The sequence below is a fragment of the Emydura macquarii genome, unplaced genomic scaffold (assembly GCF_026122565.2).
Source record: "Emydura macquarii macquarii isolate MOO-44397 ecotype Brisbane River unplaced genomic scaffold, CSIRO-AGI_Emac_v2 contig_3113, whole genome shotgun sequence".
Lineage (NCBI taxonomy): Eukaryota > Metazoa > Chordata > Testudines > Chelidae > Emydura > Emydura macquarii.
In genome coordinates this window covers 1,800,152-1,805,695 of record NW_027133250.1, presented here as the reverse complement: position 1 = coordinate 1,805,695, position 5,544 = coordinate 1,800,152, and the positions used below count along the sequence as shown (strand labels likewise).

Below are 5,544 nucleotides of genomic sequence, written 5' to 3'. Positions count from 1 at the left end.
GCGTTTTGTTCTCCTTCTAGGGGTGCCACATGCTGTCTTCTGACCTCATTAGCTTCCCCTCCTGTTTCTCTTTCCTGATTCACACTCTCCAACCCCACTGATGTGCTAATTACTCTACAAAGTTGTCGGCAGGAATTTGTTCTGCTGCTGCTCCTCTGAGCTGGGGGTGAGGGGAACTGGGGATGTGGAGTCAAGGGGGGCTGGGGTTTCCGCAGACAGATGCATGCTGGGAGCTGTCAAAATACCATCGCAGAACAGAACGGGAGTGAGATCTTGGATTCAAACCAGTTCTGTTAGAGCCACATGCTGGGTCCCTGCCACCCCACTTCACTGTGGGGACCCAGCAGCAGTCAGCGTGCTGGTGTGCGAGACACCGGGGCTTGGCAACAACTATGGGTCTCACTCTTGGGACAGTGCAGATCAGCTGTTTTAGAGGTGAGGCTCTTGGCCTCCAAGAAGGAGGGCTAATTAATTAATTGGTTTCTTGTCTTGTCCTGTTGGTTTGTGCAGGGCAGGGCTGTCTACACCACCCAGGATGTTTCTGGCATTGAGCAAAATCAGAAAGACCAGATGATCTGGAGATTTCATTCATTTGACCCCAGGTGGAATCCATGGGATTTTCCTCAGGCTCTGATCTGTGACACAAACCCTACTCCATCTCAGTCAGGATGGGTAAATATTCGTCCAGTCTCTGTGCTGAGATGCTTAAGAGACCTTTCTGGACTGAACATGGAGGGGAGAGATTGGGCCACCCTGGCTACGATATTGCACAGAGCTTGACACACCTCAGCGCCAGGAGGGTATTGAGAAATCTGAGAGAATGCAGAGAAGGGCAATAAAAATGAGCATCTTTGCGTGGGGTGCAGGACAAGGGCAGGAAAGGGGGAAGGACTGATGTTTAAGAAAAGTCTAGAAGGAAAAAGCCAAATGCCGCTGTCCTGTACTTTGTTGTGAATCTGGCGTAACTCCATTAAAGCCAGTGGAGGAGAATGGTGTAGAACTGGTGTGACTGAGATGAGGGTTAAGGCCCAGTCAGTATATCTTGGCAAGAGAGAAGTGAGAGGAGAACCAGGTTCCATAACAGCAATAATGGGTGGAAATAGAAACAGGAACAATAAGGGTGACTCTCAGGGAAAATATCCCAGCTGTGTTTTTATGGACTCATAGACTTTGCAGCCAGTAGGGACCATCATGATCATAGGCCACAGATCCTCACCCACCCACCACGCACTGAGGGGATGCATAGCCTCTCGGGGGAATTGGTGGGTTGCTTGAGCCAGTTAAACAGGACTCGTCAAAGTGTGAGGCAGTTTGCTGTAGGGGAAAGGCCTGTGAGGCTGTTGGGATGGGCTAGGTCACCAAATACGCCTGCCTCATGACCATGTGATTTTGGAGTTGTTGCGAGAAGATCCTATCCCCCTTCTGTCAGCTACCGGCTCCGTTCAGTGATTTTGCAAGCAGGACTTTGACTTCAGCTTTCATCAGGATTCTAGTTGAGAAAGGGGCATAATGTCTTTGTTAAAAAGCCTGGAAGACTCACTAAGGGGTCCCCCATCTTCTCTGGGTGCTTTCTTTGAATTTAATACTTGTGTTGTGTTTTACACTTCCTCTGCATAATCGGCGCTGCTAACTTCTCTGCAGTTTCCTCCCTTCGTTTTATTTTGATGGTGTTTTGCTGTGTAGTCTCATTTCAGGGGGGGCCTTTGTCTGCCTTTCAGAAGTGGACATTTTCTTCGAATACTGTTAAAAACAGATCCTTTCCCCTGGTGTTCTCCGGTAAGAGTTCCTCATGTATTAAACTCCCCATAATTACCGTTGTGTGTGTTCCTTACCTTAATTCCTGGGCTAATAGGGCCTCCTGCCACTTTCACTTCTCGAGAGAATCTTTTTCTTTTTTACATATTACAAGAAATTAAAGCAAACGTTACTCTTCTGGCAGCACGGTCTCACGTTCCTGTCTCACCTCTCTTCTTTTGTTTCCTCTTCTTGTTTTATTCTCTCATGATGAAAATTGTGAGTTGGCTCCTTAGCTGGCATAAGCTAATGGGGCCTCCCTGGTTTACACCGGCGAAGGAGCTGGGTGTAGGTGTCTAGTTCTTGCCTTTCCTTTTCCTGCATCATTTTTGATCTGCAGAATAGTCTGTCCTTTTCTGTTCTGTTGCTGCTTTCAGTGCATCCCATAGAGCCCTGTCTGAAATGGTCCCATTGGCACAGACGTTGGAATATGTATGATTTATGTCATCTGTTTGTTGTTTACTGACCGGGATACGAGCAAGGGCAAAAGACAATCTCTAGAGAAGGAGTTTGCTGGCTGGAGTTTTTTGCTGACAGAATGGATTTGATATTGCAGAATATCCGACTAGGGCTAATTTTGAATTGTCATCACAGATGTTTGCACTGGACACCCAGTTCCAAGAATTATGCTCCATCCAACCAGGGAGCAGAAACAGACCATGTGACCTATGTGTCCAATCAAAACCGACCGGACTGTGAATTTCAAATATCCAATGCTTGCCCCAGACCCGCTCACATACGATTTCCATACCACTGTCACTGGCCGCAATTAATGGCAAATGGCTTAGCTTGGTGGTGGCTGGACCAAGTGTTCTGTCCTTCTGGAACCTCGTCTCCTTGGGCTCTTGCTTCCATCTCCCCACATCTGTTCTCATCTTCTCTCACCAGATCCCTGCACAGGCTTCCCTGCCACTTGCTTTCCTTCTCCCCTGAACACTTTGCCCAGTCTCCTGGCTGTGCTCTCCCCCGTCCCCTGGACATGCTGATCACCTGCCTTGTTCACGTCCCCACTTCCCTGGCAGGTCTGATCCCACTGGCAGTTTCTGGACCTCCCCCTCCGAGGGCTTCAGTCTCCTTTGCTTTTCCTCCTGCACAGCAGTAGCCATTAGGGGAGGCAAACCGAGGTGCTCTTTTCTGTTTCCAGCTGTTTGTACAGGCTGCCCGAATGCCTGTGGAAGGAGACAGTGGAGGAGCCAGCTCTGTGACCCACCAGCTCTCAGCTCATCTGCAAAGTCTCCAGCTCGAGAGCCTCTCCATCACACCCTAAGAAATGGGCGGTAAGTGAGCAAGGACAGCTGGACAGAAGGGCAGGACAGTTACTGGGACATGGTGCAGGTGTCAAGTCAAAGAGCTGAACCTATGAGCATCAAAGTAATCCAGCCTGTAATGGCGAGCCTGAGGGGCAAGTTTGTGCTGCTGGAAAAACAAGACATGAGCTAGATGTATGAGTGGTTCTGTCCATTTGTGTCTCTTGCAGATGCAAATGTAAGCTAGCTGCATCCCTAAACCCTTCGCCCCCTGGACTTGTAGCCTGCACTCAGGCTCAGCAACTCATATTGTCAACTACAGCTGAATTGCAGCTGAAAAAGCGAGGGTGCATGTTCTGTTGGCGCAGATTGCACCTACAAGAGAGAGGCCACCAGAAGAAACGGGAGGGCAGGCGATCCGTTTTAAGGAGAGTCGTGGCACATGTTGATGCTGGACACTTTGTGATCAGTGTGGATACCAGTGAGACACGGCATGCCCGATTTGCAGATCAATAAGGTTTAATGTGCAAGGTTTTCTATAAATACATTAGTTAGATACAGAGCCTAAAATTAACTACAATATATCATACTCACTAAGCCTGCAGAGCTAAGCAGTCACTCAGAAGGCTGTATACAGGAATGGCTTTCTTCAGGGGCCCCCGAGGGAGTCAGTGGATCCTCTGGTCCAACCGGCAGCACCTCCCACTGAATCAGCTGTTGATAGAGTGCCCCCTTTGTCTAAATGGTGACTACTTATACCCTTCTATAAACAACCTTCACCTAATTATCTTTCTCATTATCATATATGCTAATTACCTACATTGGGTTTTCACCCTTAACTACATTCCATTTTTACCATGATAATTGGGGTTGTCTAAACAACACCAGGTGATAGGAGGGGTGGAGTAAAAGTGTGCCCCTTGGCAATAAAACAGAGTACCCTAGACCTTCAAGGATAACTTGTTGTTCCCATCACCGTTATCTATGTGCAGCTGCAAGCAAACAGTATCTGTATTTTGTCTTATTCTGTGCCGTGCTGTGCAGAAACTGAGACGTCTATGAGGTTATTCAGTCTCTGCCAGCTGGATGATGTCATGCTACAGGGTCAGAATAGCCAAGCAAGCAACTGAGGCTATGCCAGGCTGTAGGACAGTGGTCAAGCAACTCCAGTTGTACTGTGCCTCCAACAGCCCAGACTCATCACTTCTCTCCGGGGAAGTCCCAGTGGGACGTATAGGTGTCCAGTCACATACATTGTCCTGTCCAGCGTAAAGTGTTGTCCCTTGGCCTCTGCCCTGAGCTCTTCAGGAACAATCCCCTTCCCTGAGACTGAACAGATTAAGGGGATTAGATCTGGGGGAACTGCAGCATTCCTGACATTATGGGGCTTCAGGATGCAGAAGCCACAGCTTTTCATGGCCTGAGCGATACCCTCCCTTTTGAGAGCGTGCGTCAGCTGTACCATTTTTGGCCCCTAGGTGGAAAAGCCGAAGCAGGAGAAGAATACAGCCCACCTGAGTTGCTTCTGGTTCAGCACTGGCCTTGCATAGATATTCAAGGTTTCTGTGGTCCGTATAGATCTCTACTGGCTGTGGAGCATTTTCAGGGTAGTGACATCACTCTTCAAAAGTGGCTTGGATTGCCAGGAGTTCCTTGTCCAAGAGCTCCTAATGTTGCTCTGTGGCAGAGAGCTTTCTGGTGCACTACCTGACTAGGTGTAAGAACTGCTGGGGACCGTGCCTCAGAGAAAGGCCTGTCCCGATAGCCATGTTGGAGATGTTGGCTTCCACAAGAAAGGCTTGAGTGGGCTCTGGCTTTACCAGGATGGCAGCAGTGGTGAAAGTGACTTGGAGTCATTTAAGCGCATGCTGGGTTTTGGGGACCAGATATCCTGCTCTCTTACAGGGGAGGGCAGTCAGGGGTGCTACTTGCCCTGAAAAGTCTGTGATAAAATGCTGATAGAAACTGGCAAACCCTAAGAAGCATTGCAGGTCTTGGATGCACAAAGGCATTGTCCAATTTTAAATGGCCTCCACCTTTTTCTGATACATCCTAATACCTTCTGGGGATAGGATAAACCCTAGGAATTCTGTGGTGGGTTGGTCAAAAAAGCAGTTCTCCAACTTCGCATTTAGGCCATGTTGGGAGGTGGGGCCACAACTTGTGCCTGAAGTGTGATGTTTTCTTCATATGAGCAGCCCACTTGTTCCCAAAGAGCCTGATTATCCAGCAAAATCTGCAGTTCTGGAGCCCCCTGGATGCACTGGGTTAGTTTTAAGCCTGCTGCTTTCATTCCCCCACCTGGTTTTTTCTGCAGTGGGATTAGGTGTGTGGTCTGTGCAAATGGTCACAAACGGGGCTTGGGCAGTCAGGCCTCGTAGTCAGAACCGTGGCGGTCAGCGGCCAGGACCAGCACCGAAGATCAGAGCCAGAGTCAGGAGCCAAGGGTCAGAGCCAAGGGACACAGCTGGAGTCAGGAACCAGGCGTCAGAGCTGGGGTCAG

The 5,544-nt window shown here is 49.1% G+C and overlaps 1 long non-coding RNA gene across 1 annotated transcript; it reads left to right on the top strand.

The window, feature by feature from the left end:
* The first annotated feature begins 322 nt into the window (after positions 1 to 322).
* LOC137141704 (uncharacterized) lies at positions 323 to 5,236 on the top strand. The gene is made up of 3 exons (XR_010916711.1): positions 323 to 435; positions 2,939 to 3,071; positions 4,520 to 5,236. It is a non-coding gene; the product is annotated as an uncharacterized lncRNA (long non-coding RNA).
* The last annotated feature ends 308 nt before the right edge of the window (positions 5,237 to 5,544 follow it).